This window comes from Delphinus delphis, chromosome 4 (assembly GCF_949987515.2).
Source record: "Delphinus delphis chromosome 4, mDelDel1.2, whole genome shotgun sequence".
Lineage (NCBI taxonomy): Eukaryota > Metazoa > Chordata > Mammalia > Artiodactyla > Delphinidae > Delphinus > Delphinus delphis.
This window is the reverse complement of record NC_082686.1, coordinates 128,230,184-128,256,163: the sequence shown is the minus strand read 5'-3', so window position 1 is coordinate 128,256,163 and position 25,980 is coordinate 128,230,184.

Below are 25,980 nucleotides of genomic sequence, written 5' to 3'. Positions count from 1 at the left end.
TATAGAAGAAACATCTTCTATTAAAAATAAAAGCCATGTGTGCTTTTGTGAGTTAATTAATAGGCAGATGTGGGCCTTTACCCACTGAGTCATAATAATAGAGATATCAGGTATTCTTCCCATAAGGCCTTCTATTTTAAAAAACTTATGATTCATATACCTGTCTTCTCTAATATTTTTCCTTATAAGAAGTATACATCTCCACATATATTGAGACAAAGAAGGGGAACATTGTTCAGAATTCACCAGATTGTATCCCTTCTATTCAGCATCCAAACTTACTACTCCTAGTATGGAATAGAAACACAAAGTAAAAAGTAAAAAAAAAAAAAAAAAACTTGTAGTTTTTTTCTTTGTTTATTCTATTATAAATGCTGATAACATAAAATGTTACCAGCTCCAGGAAGTAGTTCTTCCTCATATCATTTTTCTATCTACAAAAATAGGAGTAGTTCCTTTCTACTAATCTATAAAGCTGTAATTATTTATATTTCTTTTCCTTTCTTTTCTTTTTTTCCAACCTATGAAAGATAGATAGATAGACAGATAGATAGAATATGAGGGATAGATATGAGTCATCTTGTTAGAGATGACTAGAGGATTTTTTAGGGAAGATGTGTTAGTTTGCTAGGATGCCACAATGAACTACCATAGACTGGGTGGCTTAAACAACAGAAATTTATTTTTTCATAGTTCTAGGGCCTAGTCCAATATTGAGGTGTTGGCAGGTTTGGTTTCTCTTGAGGCCTCTCTCCTTGGTTTACAGATGACCGCCTTCTCACTGTGTCCTCACATAGCCTTTCCTCTGTGCACCAACATCCCTGATGCCTCTGTGTGTGTCCTAATATACCCTTTGTATAATGACAAAAGTCAGATTGGATTAGGGCTCAGCCTAACAGCTTTATTTTAATTTCATTTCCTCTTTAAAAGCCCTGTCTCCATACACATTCTGAAGTACTAGGGATTAGGGCTTCAACGTATGAATTTGGGGGGACACAATTCAGACTATAACAGAACGTATAATACTTATGTTAGAGAACACAAGAATTTTCAGTGATAGTAGTAATAGAAAGAAATGGATTACAGATAATTTTCTCAGGGACAATTCAGAGGATTGAATGATTGATTTGATGTGGAGGGCGAGATATAGGAAGAATGAGTTCAAGTTTTCTACATTTACCAGCTGGATATATAACAATAGACTTGTATAGAAAGAAATGCAGATTTGGGGGTAAATTAGGATAATCACTTATTAATTCATTCAACAAATATTTAGCATGCTTTTACTACATACCTAGCACTTTTAGACAAAGTCCCTAACTTCACTGAGTTTACATTCAACAGTGCTCTAAATATGTAACCTTTGTGGTATCTATTAGATATTGAAAAGAAAGTGGAGATGTTGGGTAAGCAGTTGTATGTATAACTCTGGAACTCAGGGGTTGGGTTGGAACTGCAGCTATGAACTTGGAAGTCACAGTATATATATTATTAAAATCATGAACCTCAGTGATTTCACCTCAGAAGTAAGAAGGCTGAGAAACAATCTCTGAATCAGGCATGGGTTACAAAGAAGAGGAAGGACCAGTAAAGGAGATGGGGGGGGGGGGGAATCAACCAGTGAAGTAGGGGAAAAACAAGTAATAACTTCAGTTTTCACTATGTCCAGCCGAGATTGCTTGCAGAATTTTCATATATGCACCTTCAAATTAGCATTACAGAATAATACTTTTAATATACACCATTCATATATTCAGATCATAACAGTGACTCTATCTAGCTGCTCTAAATGTAGTTCTCTCTTTTTTTTTTTGCGGTATGCGGGCCTCTCACTGTTGTGGCCTCTCCCGTTGCGGAGCACAGGCTCCGGACGCGCAGGCCCAGCGACCATGGCTCACGAGCCCAGCCACTCCGCGGCATGTGGGACCGGGGCACGAACCCGTGTCCCCTGCATCGGCAGGCGGACTCTCAACCACTGCGCCACCAGGGAAGCCCCCTAAATGTAGTTCTAAGAAAAAGACTTTAATGCATTATCTACACCAACCTATAACCAACAAGAAGCAGCCCAAGCCCTCAAGGAGTATGTTCTCTTGTGCAGATATTACTCTGCCTCCGGCCATCTTGTTTAAAATACTAATTTGCTTAGCATAAACTAGGCAAAGGTAAACCAGAGCCATTGATTCTCATCGGCACCAACTTCAAACGTCTCACACAACACTGACACATTTTCCAACCGACTTTGGCTTGCCCATCTCAATGTCCCTTGGTTCCCATTGTTATTAACCTGGGTCTCCAGCCTGCAGTAAGAAGTTCTCTTTCTTTTATGTTTAAAGCCTTTAATTACTCCCCCAGACATCCCTTCCCAGTTTGGCAGTGCAAACACTTCTGGGAAAGGTTTTCTAGATTTAAACAAACGGATTACATCAGTGATTTCCTGTTCTTTTAAGAATTAGGGCAAAATTCTGTCTTCATCATGTTAGTCCATGGGAGATGGGGCCAGAGAAGAGGCTGGTGATTATTCTTTGAAGAGAATGTTAAGTGGTCTTTCGTCAGCAGTCACAGCTGATAATAATATTTCTGGGGAAAACAAAAATGAAATCTTTTTGGCTTCTACGATAAGACCTTCATTTCCTTTCTTTCAGACATGGTTCTCATTTTGCCGTGACCACATGCATGCTGGTACTGGAGAGCAGCTTAATATGTCCTGGTCAGTTTTCTCCCCAGTGTCTCCAATGCCCAAAGTCATTATTCCCATTTGGTTTTTTAAATATGATCCACTTTCTGATAGATCAAAAAAGTAATCATCTTTTTCAAATCTGTCTGAAATTTTGCTTTTCTCTACACACAAAAAAAATGATTTTCTTAAAAAATACATCACTCTAATTTTGCCTTCCTTTTTACTTCTTTTTAATAACAAGGCTATTACTCATTCTCCAGTTCCTAATGCAGCCAAACTGGAGGGGGACTACAGACTGCTGAACCCTATTCTAAATGAGTGGTACATTATAAATTAAATACAGACAGAGTCAACATGAACTTGATCAGACAGATGAGGGAGAAAAGCCAAAAAGCTGGTTAATTTCTCTTCTCTATCATTTTTTTCTCAAGGCCTTGTATATCTCCTCCCTCTTTTTTCTCTCAAGCTTCTCACCTCAGCTTGGGCACAGAGCAAAGACAAACCACAGCCATCGCCCGTGGTGCAGACCCTAGTGCACAAGGCACAGGAGAGTCCCAGGCTCTCATCGGGGTGAGATGGAGCAAGGAAGACGCCAAGCCTGGGGCAGATCAGTGAGGTCCTGGGGTGCGCTGTCAGGGGATGAAGGTATTTGGGAGATCATGTCATCCAGGAGGAGCAGACTCTGACATCTTCAGAGCCAAGAATGTGGCATAAATGAGCAAAGCCAAACAAAAATGAGTGTGACCCATGGCCAATAACATACCTTAGGTAGACGAAGCTGACACCACTCATCTCCAGCCAAATATTGCCATTCAGAACTGTGGGGTCAGCATTGCCAGAGCGCCTGATTATTAGTATTATTTTTGAGAGAATCAGAAATCTATCTTTTTTTAATGTATGTAAAATAACCTGAGTTTATAAGTCAACTAAGTTTTCCTTGACACCATTATACTTAAGGACCACCAAGTTGAAACCTCTTGTTTTACAATAAGAATCACTATTCCAATTGTCCACCAAAGTCACATGGTGATTAGTAGGCAGAACCCAGACAGTATATAAATGCCCATCTTAAATATTCTCCAGCTGTTATGGGGAGGAGTTTCCCAATTTATCAAATTTTGAAAGAGAAAATACTGGTACCAAAGGTAATAAATAAGTTCTTTAAGAAAGAGATAATAAAAAGAAGAATATTAACATCCTCTCCCCATAGACCATTTTGACATGCTTTTAGGTTTCTTTCATTCTGCATCTTTTTAGAAAAAAACAAATTAAGAGAGAGAGAGAGAAAGACTCCTGGAGAGAGAATTAATCTGTTTTGAAGCCTTGTCACATGCCAAACAACTTCCTTAGGACTTTAGGTGTATTATATTTTTTTAATCTTATTTTTTAAATTAGAGAGTAAATTAGGTAAATAGTAAGTGAAGTGAGACCCCAAAAGCATAATTAATGTAAAGCTTTCTTCACGTAAAAATAAAAAAATTAAATAGCTAAGAAAAGTGTGTATGAGTTTAGCTCCTCAAGCATTTCGTCAGGCAAGTATTGGGATCTGGGACTACTCTAAATTTGCACAAGATTATCTAAAAATTACCTCTGTAAGTAAGGGCAAGAGTCCTGATATCTGACCTTCCACCTCTGGAGGCATGAGACATATGGGATTGATATATTTTTAATGCACATTTGAATGTCACTCTGCTAGGAGCAGGGCCAGAGACTGAATGCATACATTTTACTAAAGGCTAAATTTGCTATGTCAGTGTGAGCACAACGAGGGGAAAGTGGATTATCTTGCCCACCCAGAACCAGCCCATCTAATCTACTCCTTCTTTCCTTCACTCATCCAACGCATATTTATTATATTTAGCTCAGTTCTAAGCACAGAGGGATTTGGCAATGTACAAGATACAGGAGACCCCTGCCCTCATGGAGTTTATATTCCAACAAGAGGATACAGACAATAAACAAGGAAAAAGCCAAATTAATTAATGATGTAATTTCAAATAATGCTAAATACTGAGAAGAATTTTAAAAAGCAGAGTACTATAACAGACAGTGAGGAGTGTAATAATGGAGGGGAACAATTTTTAGATATTTATATCAGAATGAGTATAACCCAGAGGTAAAGATATGAGAAAAGAGTGAGAAAGAATTGCAGGTACAAAGGCCGTGAGGTCAGAATGTCCTTGCAAAGTTCAAGGGACAGAAAGGGGCTCTATGGGGCTGGCGGATACTGAGTAAGGGTCAGAAAGGTCACGGGAGGAACGTTTTCCATCACGGAGACTTTTATTTGTTTTAAAATAGCACAGAAAGTCACTGGAGTGTTGGAAGTAGGGAAATGACCTGTCCCTTTGGGAAGACTGAAAGGCTTCCAGAGCCTCCATAGAACAGGAAACCATCACTTCTCTGCCACCTGGAACAAAAGAGTAACTCCAGAAGAAAGAGGGGTTTCTAAGCTTTACGTATATGTAACACGGAGGCCAAGGGAAGAGTCTCTCTGACTTTGGCAGCTTTGTGCCAAGCAGATTTGGCTGACTGAGTCAGCGCCAGCCAGAGCTGGAAGAAGGCCCAAATCCTGCTTGTAAAATACCGCACACAGCCCACTCTCAACAGCCAATCTGCTTCATCAAAACATGGACTTAAAGACAACTAATACAGCCACTTCTGACCTGAACAGACAGCCTTCTGCAAAGACAGCGAGTCCCACCGTGGCAGACCCTTGGGATCACACAGCCCTGACTTGCCTGTTCATCTTATCTGTTCACCTTTAGTTGGCTTTTTAAAAAAAATAAAATAAACTCCTTAGTGTTTGCATACATTGCTAGCGGGAGTGTAAATTGTTATAGTCTGGCCATAAGCAATAGAATGATAAAAATGTGCCCTCATTTTGACCCAACCATTTTATTTCTATGAATTTATCTTCAGGAAATGATCAGAGATGCTGTGATGAGATAAAGAATATAAATGTCCAACAATAGCACATGGGTTATGTCCGTTAGAGCACTTTTACAGCCATTCAATATCACGTTCTGGGAAAATACTTCAAGATAGAAAAAAGCTCTGTGACATAACTTTAAGGAAAAACAGAGGCTACAAAGTACTATGTATGACACAAGCCTGATTTTTAAAGTATGTACATTTATACGTACATATTTTATTTATATTGCCTATTTTAACATTTTAAAGTGTTAGCAGTAGTTCTCTTTCAACCGTGAGCTAGACTGTCAATTTTTGTTTCTTACTGATTCTCTCTTTTATGAAGTTTTTATAATGAACATAGTTTAGTTTTGTAATTTAAAACAACTCTATCAAAATGTACTAAAACCTTCCTTGAAAGCTTTGTGTCCAAAATGCTTACCTGTGGCATCCTTAGGGCTAGTCTAGGATCACATGTACAAGGATCACACATGCAAATGTTTCCATGGTCCCTGTAACTAAGGCAAAATAAGAGAACAAAAATGAGCTGTTAATCATCACTATTTTGTGATTCCAAATATTCTGTATACATTCATATTATTTTTTAATTTTTTGGACTGAAGTTTTAAAAGTTTTGTCCATTTGGTAGTGACATTCTCCTCTTCCTACTAGAATGTATGTTCCACAAAAGCAGAAGTCTACAACAAAAGTCCATTTTGTTCATGTTTTATCCTCAGTGCCTCCACAGTGTCTGGCAAATAAAGTAGGTAAGTATTTGCTGAATACATTAACGGAGAATAAATGAATCCAAGCCCTAATAATTGCAACTCAGAGACAAACATGGCACATTGGTCAGTGTTCAGTAAAAATGAAAATACAGTGTTTAGGAGGACTGAATTAAACTTTTTGCAAGGGTATACTATCCTACAGACTGGAAAATTCCTTTTTGCTCCAGCAGTATTTTAGGAGCTACTAATTTCTCATATGAATGGCTTTCAACAGTGGTTTCTTTTCCACAACAAGCAAGAAGATTAAGGCCCATGGAAAAAAAATTGCTATTCACAGACTAGTATTGCTGCCAATTTATCCATGAAGGCATAGAATGAAAGGTTGGGGAGATCTCACAGAGGAGAAAGGAAAGTAAAATAAATGAGATTATGCAAATTGCAAATAGTCTATAATTATTTCTTCTATGCTATTCAAATTCAAAAATTATAAATGCAGGGAGCAGGCCACAAAGCCCCAAGGTATGTTATACAATCCAAATAAGTATCAAGGATCTTGAAAATGGCCACATCTCTTGATGCAGTGATTCCACTTCAAGGATACAAACTAAGGACAAATAATAAACTCAGACAAAGATTTTTCAACAAACATGGCTGAACCGCAGATATGAAGAAGAAATTCCATTTTATACATGAATCACAGGCAGATAGAGCTGAAAGGGACCTTAGCTATACTGAAGTTCTCTAGAGAAACATAATCAAAAGGGTGTGTGTGTGTGTGAATGAGAGAGAGAGAGAGAGAGAGAAATTTATTTGAGGGAACTGGCTCATGTAATTGCGGAGGCTGGCAAGTCCAAAATCTGCAGGGTAGGCTGGAAGTTTGGAGACTCGGGGAAGTTTGGACGCTTCAGCTTGAGTCCAAAAGCAGACTATAGGCAGAATTCTCCCTTCTTCAGGGGAGGTCAGTCTTTTTCTGTTAAGGCTTTCAGCTGGTTGGATGAGACTGCTCACATGGTGGGTTGTCTACTCAAAGGCTACTGATTTATATGATAATCTCATCTAAAAAATACCCTCAAAGCAACATCCCAATGTATTTGACCAGATATCTGGGTTCTCTGCCTAGCCACGTTGACACATAAAATTGTCCATCATATTGGCCCATAGGCACATTTGGAAGGACTCTCAGAGACGTGAACTTCCCAAGCTTGTTGACAAATAGACCCAAATTGAAATCTCTCCTTAGTGTTGATATCAGTCTTTTCCTGAAGTCTACAAAATGTCCTTGAGAGTCATATCTAGAGCTAGAAAATATCAGACAATACCTTTTATTTTTTTATTTTAATTTTAAGTATAGCATGCCTTGTTCTAAAAGTATATAGCTCATCTTTCCAGGGGTATGGAAGATCTTATTCACTTGAGATCCCAGAAGCTCTTAGCATCATGCTTTCCATAACACAGGCATCCAATATCTGCTTGCTCAATTAAACTGAGCCTCATTTTAAATGACCTCAGTCAGAAAGTTGTCATGTCATATCACCTAACTTCTCTGATTTTCATTTTCCCTTTCTATAAATGACAGGATGTACTATTAATCTATAATATCATATAAATTGTAGCTACAGTAAGTATGTAGGAGCTCAGAGGAGAAAAATGGCAAGGAATGCTCTTCATGAAGGATGTGAGGTTTGAAGGAGGAGTCAGATGCATATAGTCAGAGACAAATGTGGGATATTGCAATGAAAGAAAACAGTGCATGAAATGAAAGAGGTAGAAATGTACCAGGTGTACTTGACAGACAGTGGGTTGTATAGAACTTTGTTGAGAGAAGCTATGGGAGATGTGGCTAGAGAAGCACGTGATGAACTTCAAGACAATATAAATAGCTTGCACTTTAATGTGATTGGGTGTCATTGATAGTTTTTGAATTGGAGAGAAACTTGATTAAAGTGGTGTTTTGTGGAGGGGGAAAAAACCTATTCTGGCCATATTAATTTGTCCTCTTTAAATTAAACAACTTGATCATTTTCTTATGTCTCCCATTCCCTTAACTGTTTTTGTAGTCACAGGCTAATCCAATTCCTTGTATAAATTATACAATATTAAGCTGCAAATAAACTACCAAAAAATAATTTAGAAGTAATTTTGTCATAAAAATTATTTCAATGCAGTTGTCACATCTAATATCTGTTATTACATTTATACACTATTACTTGTCAGAGAAAACATTTAAACAGGAAATCTTGGGCTGCAGAGAACCCCATTAAAATGAACTATAAATCTAGGGTGAAGGGAAGTTTTCAAAATTAAGAAAGAAGAGACATAGGCTGTATGCAGATGTCACAGTAAGTCTTCCAGGGAGGAAATAAGGATTTGGTAGCTTGCAACTTAAACAGTAAAGAATTGACTGTTTCAATGTATCTGACTGTGTGGCTGGTATTTGGAAAAGACAGCGTTGTGAGGATACCAGGAGTTGCCTTGGCGGCTGAGCTCTGTCTCTGTTACTTCCTAGCTTGCTGACTGAGCAAATATTCTCTTCTACAGTTTCTTCATCCGTAGAAATAATATGCCTAATACATTATCCCACACATAATAGGCCTCCTTACGGACACAGTTCACCCTCCCACCACCTTCTCTATTCTGGCCACAATCGTCTTTAGTTGTAAAGTTGTAGACAACACTACCAACCTCACAGTGCTGCTGAGAAGAGGGAGGGAACTAAACCACACTAAGTAATGCCCGCAAGGCTCTCATTGTAGCAGATCCTTTCACACATCATATAATAAAAGTTATTAGACAAAATTATTCCCGTTTCAGGGCTTCCCTGGTGCGCAGTGGTTGAGAGTCCGCCTGCCGATGCAGGGGACACGGGTTCGTGCCCCGGTCCGGGAAGATCCCACGTGCCGCGGAGCGGCTGGGCCCGTGAGCCATGGCTGCTGAGCCTGCGCGTCCGGAGCCTGTGCTCCGCAACGGGAGAGGCCACAGCAGTGAGAGGCCCGCGTACCGCAAAAAAAAAAAAAATTTTTCCTGTTTCAATTCACAGTTTTTCCCATTAAAAGAACATAGCCTACATTTTCATGTCTGGTTAGAATCAGATGTATCTACTTTTTCTTCACATGTTTCTAAAATGAGCAGAACGCCATGATGAAATGGTTTCTCATAGAGTTCTTATACATGAAAGAGCTCAGAAAACAATTCATCTTAGTAAGTAAAATATACTAACACTAATGTATGTTTATTGAGTGCTTCCTATCTACCAGGCACTCTTCAATGTGACTTAATGTATTCATACATGCTCACAACAAGTTGGTAAAGAATCCATACCTTTATTATTGCCATTTTATGGGTAGGAAAATTACAATTTATGAAACATGCTTGAGGTCACCTTGCTTGTTGCTAGCAGAGCTGGGATTAAGAGACATCTAATCTCATGCACTTGTCGGGGCATGGAACAAAAACCAAGTAATATCCAAAATTGTGGTCTACATTCTTCTTTTTCAAAAAATCGAAAGCAAATGAAGATTTAGACTTTTGTGTCTAAAATGTCTATAATTTCAAAAGAACAAATTCTCTATCATGCAGTGAGAAAAACAAAAAATCTAGTGTATCATTCTTAATAGAACTGTTTGGTTTTGTTTTTAACTGTTATTTAAAAATTACTTTAAAAAAGGATCTCTGAAATATAGACATAAATAATCCATAGAAAAATTTCCAAGATTGCTGATTATAGGACTTTGGCCCTATGTTAACGCTGTAAGCATCTCTGGTATGTAAATAGAGATCAATTTTAGGGTTCTTAGATATCCTTTATCCTTATTATTTTTTAAACACTTATTGCAATTTAATTCATATACCATAAAATAAATCACCTGTTTCAAGTGTGCAATTCAGTGGTTTTTAAAATACATTTACAGAGTTATAAACTGTCACCAGGAGGGGTACAATGTTGAACCTGTAAGGGACACCATTCTCTAAAAAAGGATAAGAGCAGAAACCACAAACCAATCTGGAAATGTACTTGGAGACACTGGAGTTAAAGGAAAGTGATCTACTTAAACATTATGAACACTGAAGTATTAACTCATAATTCTCTCCTTAACACGGAGTGGGAATATATTTGCATTCCATAACTAACAGGAAGAAATATGTTTTACTGATCTACAGAGAACTAAACTAAGACGTCTCATCTAGAGTGTATTATCAATTTCCTCTGTAAAGCTTTGTGATGACACCTATTTGCTACTACCATTCCCTTGAATGTTACTCATAATCTTCTTGCTGCCAAATCCATATAGTCTTTTATTATTTGATGAGTAGAAAAGGTAACAATGAGAGATGTGAGAGAAATGTCTGTCAATTGAGAAGGCTGTTGAATTTCAAAGCGTACAAATCAAAGGATCTATTTATAGACATTAAGTTCTAGATTTTCACAGTTTGAAGGAACTTTAAGCTAACAACCTCTTTTTTTACAGATGAGGCTGCTTGGAGAGACTAAAGTTCAGAACCCGCTCTGGTGAGCCACTTATTACCTAATTTCATATTCAAACGACCTGTATGAATATGAAATTGAATGACCCTATATTATTCAGGGGGTTCAGGTATCATATAGGTGTCTCATCGCTTTTATAGTATCATAAGCTTTTCAGGACAGGGACATGTTTTTCCTGATTCCTCAGCATCCAGCAGTGTTTGGCTAAAAAGCATTTTTTAACTATCACATTTTAGCTACCTATAAAAGTTAAGCCTGTGGTTTCTTCGGAACTAAAAGTTCTATATCCAAAAATCTTACTGTTGTTTGTCTTCAGATTTTTCATCTTTTTTTCCTCTATTATTCCACCATTTGATACCTATTTGTTGCTGCTCTTTGTTTCAATGATAAGATAAAGAATTCTAAAATGAATTAAAATTTTAAAATATTTTTTAAAACAGTCTAGATTACACAGGAAAAAATGATTATCTTTGGAAGGACTAATTCTCAAACAAATTTTCTAGTCAAAGAAAAACAAAAAGTAATCAAAGAATTAAATCCAATTTAACAAGTATTAGTTGGAACTTTCTTATGCTTAATGCACTGAAGATACAACAGTTATATAAGACATAGATCCTACCTTCAAGAAACTCTTATCCTCTAGAAAAAAATAAGTATTGTATGACAATTTGATCAGTTAATTGTATTTTTTTTTTTTTTTTTTTGCGGTACGCGGGCCTCTCACTGTTGTGGCCTCTCCCGTTGTGGAGCACTGGCTCCGGACGCGCAGGCCCAGCGGCCATGGCTCACGGGCCCAGCCGCTCTGCGGCATGTGGGATCTTCCCGGACCGGGGCACGAACCCGTGTCCCCTGCATCGGCAGGCGGGCTCTCAACCACTGCGCCACCAGGGAAGCCCAGTTAATTGTATTTTAAAGCAAAATAATACTTAGTATATATTATTAAGTACTAAAATATTTTATTTAATCCTTACAACAATCCTATGAGGTAAACACTATTATACTTTCATTTTACAAATGAGAAAACTGAGGCACAGAGAGGTTAAATGACCTCCCCAAGCTACGGCAGAGCTGATATTTGAACCAGGCAGTGTCCATTCAGAACCTGCATTCTTATGCTGTATTGTATTACCTCTCACTGAATGCAACTTCTCAATTAATTTCATTTCTTTTTACACATATATCACCCAAATCAGAAATTAAGATTTACTGGTTATTCTACATCAGGGAGATAAATCTATTCTCACACAGAATCAGTCTGAAGATTGTAAATGCCTTACAAATATATGACATTATTAAAACATTATTTTCATGTTTTACATTTTGATGAAAATGTGTATTTAGAAGCATAAGCGTCTGCTATAGCACACAGTACATTTCTAAAAAGCTTGCAATATGATACACTGAACATCTAAAGTTACAGAGCTTATGGGAAAAAAAATAGAATTAATCCCGATAACTAAAACCCTTTGCCACTTTATGGCCAGAGCACTAACCACAGCAACAAACAACAACCACAAATCCTACTTTAAAACTATTGATCACAGTTTTTTTTAATGTTAAAATTATTATAAATAAATACTATAAGACTTTATCCTAAAATACAAAAGAAGGTAGACTAATGGAAGGGAGTCAAAGAAAGTCTGCTGAATTATGGAGACAAGCAAACTGCCCTCAGAAGTTGTAGGTGGATAAGCAGATGCAGGCTTTGCAAAGATCTAGACTGATGTTTGGATGTTATCTTGTCACTGTTTCTTCTGCATGTGATCAACCTCAAGAAAAGGTGGTGTGAATGAACACCATTCACAGTACCGCGTTCTTCCATGGCTTGCTGGATCCAGCTTCCTTAGTACACCTTGCATTCTGATGTTAGAGCACAAAACATTAGGATACTGGGGGAAAATCACGTAAGAACTGTCTGGTCTTTCCGATTCTACTGATGTCATCTCTTTCTATATCAATCCCATTTGAACTTATTCACATTATAGAACATGTGTTGTAGCAGAAGAAATTGTATTTAGAATTATTTCTTAATTTAGAGTCTTTTCTTCTTTTCTGTTAAACACACTTATAAGTTGAAAATGTCTACTTTATTCAGAGCAAAATGCTTTACTAAATTAAGTCCAATTATGGCTAGCAGCATATGGGTCAGTGCAGAGAAAACACAGCTTTCAGCGCCAAACAGAAGTGTCCCAGGCGTCATTCACACATTTCCACCTGCAATTTCAGCATGAGTGTGAATTTTCTTCCCCTTTCATCTCCTCTGACATTAATACAAAATTTAAAATAATATGGGGTGACTATTATGGCCTTTCATTCCCGATAGCCATATTTTAGGACTAAGGGATTAGCTAAAGTCCGGTATCATTTCAAAGAACAAAATAAAAATAGATAGAAATGGCACTTTTCCTAATCAAGTGGAAAGTGGGTTTTTTTTTTTGGTCCGATTTACAAGAAATTTCTATTGATTAGAACGTACTTATACAGCTCAGGTTGATGTGTCTCTCAAAGCTGTTATCTGAACTGCCAATTCACTTCCTCTAAGCCCCATGACCAGAAAAAATGATTTGTTTTCTGTAGTCCTGCCCTAATTTGGTACTGGTGAGTTGTTGAGCCTTTCTTGTAACTTTGTTCCTTGGTTTGCTGAAGGCTTGGTTTACTCATCCCAGTAAAAACTCCTGCTTGTTCACCTCCTTCTCTGAACAAAGGCTGATTTTCTTAAGAGTTCCTGAATGTTTTCCCTTAGGCATTGGGACTAGCTTCTCCCAGAGAAGTGGGCTGTTGCACTGCTTTTTGTCATCTTTCATCACAGAAATGTTCAAAAGGCAGCAGAAACTGTGATAGGCAAGTAAGTCTCTGCTTTCATGAAGAGGGTGATGGAAAAGAATTTTAAACAATTTTAGCAATAAACATTTGCTGGTACATGAATCTGGATTTATAGTAGTTAGAGGTATGTGCATTTTCATAGAATAGTCTAGGCATGGTTCCTCCCACTTCGTTACTCCAAGACCTGAGCATTGTGTTGCTTTTGGTTTCCCTGTTACAGCTGATAACATCAAACATTTAAAACGGAGCAGAGCGCTGCTGACTGCGGCTCCAAGCAGCTTCAGGTTGAGCGATGTTATCAGTGGTTACAAGAGTAACAGAACTCCAGGGCCTGGGCTGGGTCTTGGCTTATAAAATGTCTTTCAGTTCTACTTCTACAATGTTTTTATGTAGAAAGTAGCTTGGCATCAATATGTTACTAAACACCAGGAATTTTTTTGAAAGGGAGCAAAGGATTTTGAAACATCGAAGCTATGATGATAAAATAGAGACATGCAAAATTATATTTGCCTGTTAAAAATCACTCTAACCTTTCACTTGTACATAGATCTTAACAACAAATTCTCGGTGTATCTTAACAAATTCCCGGTGTTCTGAAACAGCTCTGAAGGACTTGTTTGCGAGCATTTTAAAATATGAGGGAATTCCTTACTCCTTCTAATAAAGCTGTATCTCATGATTTACGCATCAATTTTCACAGCGTGGCTGCACAAAACGGGTTAATTCCAGAGCTCAGGCAGCTGAAAGGAGGGAGTTAAAGAGACCAAGAGTTTCTTCAGGATGGTCTGGGTTCCTTTTTTCTGAGCGTCTATACCTGGAAGCCTCAAGAAATACAGATGACATGGGAGAAAAGGCGAACATGCATCCTAGGGCTTTAAACTCTGTTCCAGAGTCCCCCACCCCCGAACCACAGCCCTCCTCCCAGCAAGAGGCCTGACATTTTGCATCAGGACCAACAGCAGACAGACAGCTGCTAGGAGGCTAGCTATGGGGAAGCCACACAGAGGAAAGGGTAAAAAAAAATAAACTTTGCAAAATCTTTCTTTAAAACATAACTTCCAGAACACATAGGTTTTCCCAGAAAAAAATGATTAACAAATTAGTGTTCAAATAGATTAAGTTGAGAGTGATGTTAAGATAGTGACGTTTATATAACATTTGGACGCAATGCAGTACCAGGGAGGCTAATAATTGGGAAAGCAGAAAATAATGAAAATCGCTTTTTCTTAATTTAGTTCTGACATCCAGCAAGGTTCAGCCCAGGTGGCTACCATATACGTACGCTGGAGGCTACCAGAAAACAAAATACTTAAGAAAACAAGTGTACCATTTTTTAAATGTTTTATTTTAAAATATTATTAAATTAAAATATTTCTAAAGGAATTGGACATAACTATTTAAAAGGCATTTTAAATAGTCTCCTAATTTCTCCTAATTTCCTTCAGCTCTGATATGACTCCCTACATTTGTTTCATCTTTATTCCTTTTCATTTGGGTTTGACTAGGGAAACAGATGATTACAATGATATTATTATAATTAAAAATATTGAGATGAAAATAAAAGTTTGAAAAAAATATTTATCAAAAGTTAACTTTTGAGGGGTAGGCCATTTTATTTGAGGCAAAGTGCACAGAAAATTCATCTGTGCAATGATCCAAGGCATCATCATATCCCAAATCCCTGAAGTCTTTCTTGTCTCTTGTAGCAAGGTGCATTAGCTGACTAATAGTATTTCCAGAGAGAAAAATGGAAAGGAAAATGCTGAGCCTGACACAGAAGAGCTTAATAGACTTGTGTACATATATTAGCCTTATGACTCACGATAGATTTGCACCACTGCCAACTCCATCTCAGAGGGTCTGTCATTAACACTTCCTCTTATCCCTCCAGCCTTTTCTCCCCTCAAATTATCTTACAAGCTTTCCAAGTGGATGCTTTAACTTAATATTTCCTCAAGGATGACAGAATTTAAGCAGGTTCAAGAGAGAGCAATTAGATGTCTTATTTTGTTGGCTGATTTCAGCAAATATCAAGTTCAAGATTTTGTTTTATTTATAGGGTCTATGTTTCTATTAACATAGAAAAATCAACTAATACTGAGGCCTTAAAGGACTAAGAAGAAAATAGTCCTTCCCTTGTCCTTAAGGAATGACAAATTTCTTTCAAAATTTTAAAAGTTTTTGTGATTTCTTAAATAAGTTAGGTAACACTTGGCTAAAATGTATCAAACACACAGAAATGTAGCACCTGATAATAACTGATAATAAGGTAATTTCATTTAGTTATTAAAATTGCTTCCTCCCCCTTGCTTCCTACCATCTATTAACATGAGGATCAGAGATATAAATGGAAATGAGTTGTTTTTCTCTGCATGAATAGAAAAATGGATAGTCTTCCGTTACCCTCGGTCAAGTCCAGAAATGAAATAAATTATGATTACAATTTATAATTACAAAAGTGAACCTTCACTGGGATTCACATGGTGGTCTCTCATTCCCCTTTCCTACTTTCAGGAAGATTCTGTAAAGACATCATGATTTACAAGAATTATTTAAGCTTGCTTTCTACTGCAGTGCTTCTTCGTGTGAGGTAGATAATTTGCATCACCTCTAAACAAAGCATAGACAGACTACAAGGATATTAACGATCTAAAATATGAAAAGAAATAATAAGAAACTTCTATAGACCGCTCTTTATTTATGAGTTCTCTAGATACTAATGCTATCTCAGAAACACCTGAAAGACAAGCCTGTTTGAAATGACTTCTATTAGGCTGAAAAATTAGTCCTTAATAATTTATTCACTTTAACATTTTCAGAGCTGAGACACGGAGAGAGTTTTTCAGTGTTTCATCAGCAAGGTCTTAGGCATTGCTCTTTGGGTGAAATCTGAGCTAAGATGTTTCATCATCACCCCTGTTCTTCCTCCCAGAGAAACCCTCACGACTTGGTTCTCCTCTTGCTTGACCAGGAACCCCAACCAGACTCAGTTGCTTGATATACAGTGAGACCACATCCCTTGTCGTCCTCCCCTTCCCTTTAGTCCCTTTGGCTAGCATTGCCACTTCCCTTCCACACCTAGCTCTTCTCTACACCTCACCCACCTTACCTACCAAACTAATCTTAAAACAATCCAACGTTTTAGGATCCTGAGTCATACTGGAGAAACCACACCACCGTGCGGACTAATCACTCTTTCAGATGCCCAGTCACAGCTGGCCTGCAGCCCTCTCTGGACAAATATTGATATGGTCATAATAAGTTGTCACAATGGCAGGAATTCCCTGGTGGTCCAGTGGTTAGGACTCTTCACTTTCACTGCCGAGGGCCCGGGTTCGATCCCTGGTCAGGGAACTAGGACCTCACAAGCCTCGCGGCCAATATATAAATAAATAAATAGTCACAGTGGCAAGTCAAAACCATCAGCAAATTGCCCTGTTGTTCTTTGCTGTCCCTGCCACCCTTACAGCCTGCTCTCTTTCTTCAGCAGCACCCTTCTCTCCTACTTCACAGGGAAATAAAAGCTGGCCAGGTGTTTCCCGTTCTGATGTCCAAGGCTCCTGCACCTGTCTCTCTTTTACATGGTCTTTTCTACTTGTGTAAGGTCTCTTAGGTACTTCCACCAGCATCTCTCTCTCCTGCGTCTTCAATTTCTCTCTTCTATATCCCCTCATTCCATCTGCCTTCAACAGACTCTGATCTGGTTTCTGCATCCACTCTGCTAAAACTTCCTGGCAAACTTTGCCATTGATCACCTCCTATTGCTCCACACAAACTTATTTTCATTATGTTAGTTGACATTCTTAAACTATTTGACACAGTCGATCCTTCAATTCTTTCTAGAATTCTCTCCTCTCCTCCCTCCATGGCCATTTGCTTTTGTGGTCCTCCTCTTGTATTTCAGACGTTTCCATTTCACTCTTCTTATCCATCTCCTAAATGCCTGTCATCTTTGGGGGGAGCTGAAGTGGCTGAACCAGGATTCAGAGCCAGACAGAACTCCAGAGCCCAGCAACACAGGCTTCTGTATTGCTTAATGGCTGAACCCACTGGCTTCAGAGTCAAGCCAAAATGGGTTCAAAGCTCAGCCCTGCTAATTACTTTGCCTCTTTGAGCACTGGTTTTCTCATATATAGAATATAAGTAATAATACTTTCCAGATAGAGTTGCTGTGAGGAATAACTCTGGTAGTAAATGCAAAATGTCTGGAAATAGTAGCTTTCCAATAAATGATATTTATTATTATTTCATTGGCTTTATGGTTCCTCAAATATTTATATTTGTTTTCAGAGTCAAACATGAAACAAAACAATAAGGTAGGGAGACATTTAGGGCACAGTTATATTAGGGAAGGAGAGAGAGGCATTCTTGCTGCAAACCAGTTAAACCAACTGAACAATTATCTGAGCTATTTACCTTCAGCTTAATTCTCCATTAAGAGGCTTCCATCCTTTTGAGAAGCACACTGACGTGAATGCCTCACCAGCACTGTTAGCAAAGAATCCTCACGGCCTCTTCCATCTTAACCCGGACTCTGTATGGACCAATGATCCCAGATTGGCAGCTTCCAAAGCATATTAACGCATCATTAACACGTTATCTTTAGGACTATCTTTGAACAGCAAAGAGAAATGTTTGATAAGAATCTATTAAGCAAGTCAGAACATTTCTCATTTTGTGGAGATTTCTTCTACCTATAAGTTTGTAATTCAAAGGAAAAATGAAGAGTCTATTGATTGTTTTAAGTTCTTGATAAAGGAAAATTGTTTAATGTTTTTTAATTTTTTTTAAATAAAGGATAAATTTGTTTAAAAACATGGGGAAACCATGTTTGTCATACAAATATAAAGCAAACATGTATTAAAGATTTTATTTAACTTATTAATGCATGAGGGAACCCAGAAGATGTTACAACTTAGTCAAAGGAGAGTCCTTAGGACACAGATATACAAATAGATGTGAAACTGTCAATACCCACCAGGCAATAACTAATTAAGTTTCACCACATACAGCACATCTATATTTCTATGGATAAAAACTTTTTTTGGATTATTATCAGAGTCGTAAAAGTTTGAAGATAATGTAAGAAAGAGGTACCCTAACAGAGCACTTAGTATTTTTTTTTGCCCATTTTGAAGTTTTTTACAGTTTTTCTGACAGCTTGTCTCTTAAAGCTAAGAAGGATACCAACTGTACATTTTGCTATGTCCTGATACTTCACACAGACAGATAAATTCTCCTCAACCAAGGAGACAGATTTAGCATGTGTTAAAGAGTACCAAAATAATATTGATACATGGTAGTCAGAATCTAAATAGGTTAGAGAACTCCTGGTTTCTACTCCTAGAGCCAGTACTTTGAACACTATGGGTCCCTTTTACCTTATGTATAAAATGGCATTTAAGTTTTCCTAAGATTTTAGAGTAGAAATTACAGAAGCAGAAAAAATAAGATTCATGACTTTCAGATGAAGGATAGAATGATGACTGCTCTGACTTGCATTTCCCCCTCATTCTTCCTCTCTTCCTTACCCATCTGGGTTGCATTAAAAAGCTTGATACAGGATCTCACTGGGAAGGAGAGGGGTGGGTGGTGGTGCAATGGACACTGAGCTTGACAGAGAATCATCATGGCATTTCCATAGAGAGCTCACAATGGAATCATTGTCAGCCCTCCCTTTGCTTTGACCCTGATGCTGAACATGAAGTCAGGGCACATGCCCCAGAGTTCATCCAGCTGGAGCCCTGCGAGAACAAGGATGGTGATGTCAGCTTTGGCACTCTGTTTAAGGACAACAAAGCCTGTGCCTAGCGAATTACATAAAGATGGATCACAACCCCCAGCTCCATGTTTACAAAGCCATCAGCAATAAACACACATACCTTTTTTTTTTTTTTTTTTTTTTTTTGTGGTACGCGGGCCTGTCACTGTTGTGGCCTCTCCCGTTGCGGAGCACAGGCTCCGGAAGCGCAGGCTCAGCGGCCATGGCTCACGGGCCCAGCCGCTCTGCGGCATGTGGGATCCTCCCAGACTGGGGCACGAACCCGTGTCCCCTGCATCGGCAGGCGGACTCTCAACCACTGCGCCACCAGGGAAGCCCAACACACATACCTTTTAGTAAAAGAAAACCATAGCCACTTTCATCATCGTGACAAAAGAAGAATCGATTTTTTTAAAAACTATGGGTAATTAGTATAACATAAGACCCTCCCCCCCTTTCTAGTTAGTCAATATCACAAGAGCATATGTGTTTTGCCTTTATTTTCCATAAACTACAGCTCTTTGTCACTTGTACCTATAGCTGTAAACATTATTATATCAGCCTTTAGAAAATTTTACAACTTTCATTTTAATAATTATATAGAAAAAGAACAGAAATTTTAATTCTAGAAGTAATTTGGGTCAGGGTCTCCTAAAATTCCCAGAGGTCTCTTGGTGCTTCTGAAGAGGCTCCATTCTTTCTCAAAAAATAAGGTTTATCTCTGATTTCACACCCCCCCACTAACAATAGCAGTGATTATACAGAATTGTTTTTATTCCCTTTATAAATAACTTTCAATTCTAATCTGCTCCTTCGAACAAATAACTAATCACTGTTTCTCTTACAATCATACTCATTAGGCATGGCTTTTAAAAATAAAATTAAATATGTTTAAGTACATCTTTGAGGCCGACTCTCAAAGTAAAACAGAGGAGAAGGACGTATGACCTCAACCACGTGGAGTTTAACCTCATTTAAATATCCATAAGCCAATCCTTCCTCTTTTCATAAAAAATTCTGTTGTTTGAGAGTATTGCCATTTGCTATCTGTTTCTTTAAAAGATAAATGTGTAAGTGTTCAACTGAAAACAAAGTCAGAAATATATAAATATGTTGTTTCCCTAAGCACACATGCACATAAAACCTGGGAGAAAAAGGAATTTGCATATTGTTATTGAATTTCTTCAGGAAAAAAAAATGTTGGGAAAGATATATAGCTGTTGGTGAACAAAAGTGAAGGCATTTAGCTTTTCATCATTACAGAAAAGACTAACTCAAAACCTACACTCAGTTTCAGTTCCATGAAAACAAAAGCAATTTCAAGATTTCTTCCCACTAATTATTGCCTTTTATAATAATAGATAACATAAGATAAGCATTTAATATACGCCGGACACTAAGTCTTTTACGTGCATTGATTATTTCTAACCCTTAATAACAATTTATAAAGCAAGTACTATTATTATCAGCCTCTTTTCATGGATAGGAAATTAAGGATTTGAGAGGTTAAAACTTGCCCAAAGTCACAAAGCCATAGAGATTCACGGCAAGCACTATCTCTCCTATGTTTTACTGTAGGCAGTATTACTGTACCTAAAAATGCTTCTTAGGCTCTGTAGTAATGTTTCCCAAACTCTCTGCATTTCTCCTTAGGGTCCCAAATTGCACAGTACCTTAATTTCTTTGTCTTGTTTAGGGATTTTATCACACTCTCTTTAGCTCAAAAATTCCAATAAATTTTGCCTGCAAAGGCCCTTTTCCAGGTCTTCCTTGCGCTCTTCTCTGTTCCTTGACTACACCAAATTTTTAAATAATACTATCCTTTTGTCCTTTACTGACAGGAAATCCTTTTGATATCCTTTTGGTCTGGTTCCACAGGACTGGAGTTACGCCACAAATAATAAGCGAAAAGGCTCAGGGAATGTTAAGTAAGGGTGTTGATTTGTCAGAATATTTTCCACTTGTTGCTGAGGTTAGTAGCTAAATTGCTTAAAATTTTAGATAATAGGGAAGAAGATAATCATTATCCCAAACACACAAATAATGAAGTTTTTCTCTCGAAAGAGCCAATCCTCTTCACTTTCTCTCCTCAGCACTTCGTTTCTTGGGTAGATAACGGAGGTAGCAGATTTTTCTCTCCTAGAAGCTCCTCAGATGTGCGATTTTTTTCCTGCTATGTGGACCTTCTATTAAATGCAGGAAGGAGGGCTGAAGCTTTATCATTAACATCTTAAGGATCCTGATTTCTTTCTCTGCTTAGACAACAACCTTCCCTACTCTAGGATGAAGTAAAAATGTCTTGACCTGGCATAAAAGAGGCTTCCAAATTCATCTCCTTCCAGTGGAGCCTTACCTCTTCCCACTGCTTTCCACTCTCTTGGGCTCTATGCTCTCACAACTGAACTCCCCAGATGAGCCTTTGCTTCCATGCTTTTCCATTACTGTTTCTCTCACTGGAAAAGTCTGTATTCCTCTTTTCTCCTAGTTCCAGTTCAAGGCTTTAATTGAAGGTTTTGCCTCTGTAATTCCCCCCAGACAATCTCACTCTTCTCTCACTTAGCATTATACCTTTCTCCTTGTTCTCCTTTGCATATTTCTCGATGCCTTGGAACTGTTCCTGGAGCAAATTTCCAGGGATCAAAGCCCAAGAAACTATCAGATAATGCTAATTCAAATATCTGATCCTGAATTAAAGTTCACCCCAACTTCGCTGGTATCCCTCTCACATAGAGGAAGTAGGATGGAGGGGCAGCAGGGAAGGCGAAGGACAAGTGGACGGTTTCCTGATGGTTGTGACTTGCCTTCGTGAGTGATGGCAGAGAATACTCACTAGGAACACATAAATGGTTGGCCAGAGAGGACTGCAGCCCAGCTGTGAGTGGGCACCTGGGCACCTGCTGGCATGGTGGTGTGGTTTCTCCAGCAGAATTTGAGCACCTAAGATATTGGATTGGTTTGAGATTAGGGCTAGGTAGGTGGGGTGTAGAAAAAGACAAGAGGTAGAAGGGAAATGGCAATGCTAGCAAAAGTGATTAAAGTGATAAAGAAGGGGTATGTGGTCAGATGTATATATATAACTGAGCCTGCTGGGGGTCCTGAGCTGGTGAAATAAGAGGAGGAATAAGTCCTGAGGCTTCTGTAGGATAAAGGACAGGGGTATGGAAAGAAAGGTGTTAGAAAGCTTGAAGAAACTTGACTCATTCTGAATTATTCTATTGAAGAGCATAAAATGAAATAATTTAGGTCAGATTGAAGAATTTTTTTTTTTACTTTCAAAATTGAGAGAATAAAAATGGTTAAAAAATGTTAAGAGACCTCAGTGTGAATCTGATTGATCCAGAAATAGCTTTCAAGTTAATACTTATGAATAAAGTGATTTGAAAATAGAAAAGCTATGGACTCAGTCCCCTGTCTCCCAAGGAACTGATTTGGAGTTTTTAGCCATTCGAGGGTAGATTTACTTGCACGTCATATCTGGGAAATTGAAATGGAAGAAAGCACTTTTGGAAGGTGCAATTTGTATTTTTCAGGAGCCACTGGAAGTTTGAGAATGTCACACATATTAGGAAGTTAATAAGTGTATTAAAGACCTTTAAAGCCAAGTGATAATGATGCAATCAATACTTTAGAAATACATTCTGTCACTGTACACGTAACAGAGAATTAAGAATTAAGTCAATCGAGCCAGTTAGGGGGGTGTGTGTGTGTGTGTGATGCTTCCAAGTTCCCTATATTTTCCCGTTAGATTTTAGGAAAATACCAGGAATAGATGCCTGGGTCCTATAGTAAGCGTTTACTTGACGTTTAAAGGAACTGCCAAACCGTTTTCTGAAGTGGTTGTACTGCTTAATATACCCACCCACAGTGTGTGAGTTCAGTTCCTCATATCCTCACCAATATTTGGTATGATCAATCTTAACTTTGACCATTTTTACAGGTGTGTAGTGATACCTCACTGTGGTTTGGTTTTTTTGTCTTGTTTTGTTTTGTTTTTGCATTTCCCTAATGTCAAATGACATTGAGTATCTTTTCAAATGCTTGTTTGTTTTCCATACATCTTCTTTGTGAAGTGTCTGTTCAACTCTTTGGTCCCTTTTTAAAAACTGGGGTTTTTCTTTTTTATTATTGAGGTTTGAAGGTTCTGAATATATTCTGGATACAAGCCCTTTTTCAGATATATGCTTTGCAACTATTTTCTTCTAGTCTCCGTCTTGTCTTTTAACAGTGTTTTTTGAACAGCAGAAGTTTCAAATTTTGATGAAGTACAATTTATTCATTTTTTATGTCCTTTTGGGTTCTGTCTTTAGTATTATAGCAAAGTATTAATATAGTATAGTATTGTGCCTAACCCGAGGTCACAAAATTTTTTCCTAGAAATTTTATAAGTTTAAGCTCTATATTAGGTTTATTGTCGATTTTAAGTTGGGCAAGATATAGATAAACTCTGCTCTTTTGCATATCATTATCTAATCTACCATTATTTGTTGAAAATATAACCTTTCGTCATTGATTTGCCTTTAAACTTTTGCCAGGAATCAGCGTCCACATACCTGTGGGTCTCTTCTGGGCTCCATTCTTTTCCTTTAATGCATTTACCTATCTTCATGCCACTGATGCCCTGTGTGATACGTTTACAGTTTTATATATACATATTTATAATTTGTCTCAAAGCCAGATAGTATTAGTCCTCCAATTTCCTGCCTTGTAGTTATTCTAGGTCTTTTGCATTTCTGTTCGAAATGTAAAATCAGTTTGTCAATTTCTACAGGAACGTGTATTGGTATTTCAATTGGGATTGCATTGACTCTATTGATCAGTTTGGGAGGAACTGACATCTTAATAATATTGTCTTCCATCTTACGGACAAAGAACATCTCTCAATTTCTTTACGTTTTCTTTAATTTCTCTAAACAATGTTTGTAGTTTTCGATTTACAGATCTTTGTCAGCTTTATCCCTAAGAATTTTATATTTTTGGTGCTCTTTGAAGTGGTGTTGCTTTAAATGTTAATTTCCAGGAAGTCTACATATTTGCATTAGGACATGTCACCCATTTTAGTTTTCTAGGGCACTATGCTCAAATCTGCATCATTTCAGACCTCCTGTAGACGTTTTCCAGGCATGGCATGGCTGCCTTTCTCTTTTCCACATAATTCATTGAAGAGAAGTCCTGCTTTCCTTCATACAAGTATATGTGTCCTGCTGATGGACTGCACAATAAAAGTTAGGGAAAGGTATTTACTCAGTGTGAGGATAGCTTTAAGGGAAATTTCTTTTTATAAACTTCTGAGGGTGATTCACCTGACAACGATATCCCAGGTATTGAGCTTCTTTCAAGGATGAACCAGAAAATAAGAATATTCTGATCAAGCCTCCTTCGAAATACAATGGGTTAAAATGCTTTAGGGGATGTGTGTTTACCTACCTATATTATATTAATTGCTGGGAGACCACAGAGCCATTTAGAAAGTTACTTTTGGTAGAGCATTAGATAGTGTGTGTTTCTCTAATGGGATTAATTTAACTATGACAGTTAATTGAATCAATTCATCACCCTAGAGAGGCTTTTATTCACCCTGATTTTCCACTGAGTTAAGCATAGGCTGCATTTCCTTTCTTTTTTGTGTATTTATATTTAGCGTTATTCCTTTGGTAACATTTAACAGCATTTAAGTTACAAAATAAGTTAAGAAAAAGATTGATTATGGACTTTGGCAGAAGCTGTAAAGCTGTTTAGTCAAAGCTTAGAATGTAATTTATTTCCATAATCACAGTTGAGTGTGGTCTTTTCTTAAGACCCACTGACTCATACTCTGGAATGTGGGTCTTGAAAAACAAACCTTCATCCAAATTTAATAGATTTTTAGAAATCATGTGAACTGGGAATCTGAAAATAGACAGTGTGAATATTAATATAATGATTTGCCATATTCTTGTATCCAGTTTCAGATTTAGAGCCATTTTTACAGACTATTAAGTGTAACTGGAAATGCCATGCTAATTGCATCATTAACCAAAATCTTGCTAGAAATAGCATTTATGGTAACCATAACACGTATGACCCAAGTTTACTGCTGCAAGCGTGGATCAGCGTGAGCACTTGCCAGGGAAGTTTTTGATTTGGATTCAGGTCCAACGTTGCTGTAGCTAACAGTGTAGTATTGGATAACCCGTATCACTCCTTTGTATTAGTTTGCTAGGGCGGCCATAACAGACTACCAAAGACTGGGTGACTTAAACAACAGAGATTTATTTTCTCACAGTTCTGGAGGTTAGAAGTCCAAGATCAAGGTGTCATCAGGTTTGGTTTCCTCTGAAGCAATTCTCTTTGGACCCTTAGTCAGTTCCGGCTGTTATTTTAAAACTACCATAGGCTGAGTGGCTTAAACAACAAATATTTATTTCTCCAGATTCAGTATCTGGTGAGAGCCTGCTTCCTGGTTCATAGAGTGCTGTCTTCTTACTGTGTCCTCACATGGAGGAAAGGACAGGGGAACTCTCTAGGGTCTCTTTTATAAGGGCACTAATCCCATTCATGAGGGCAGAGCCCACATGACCTAGTTAGCTTTCAAAGGCCTTTCCTCCAAATACCATCACCT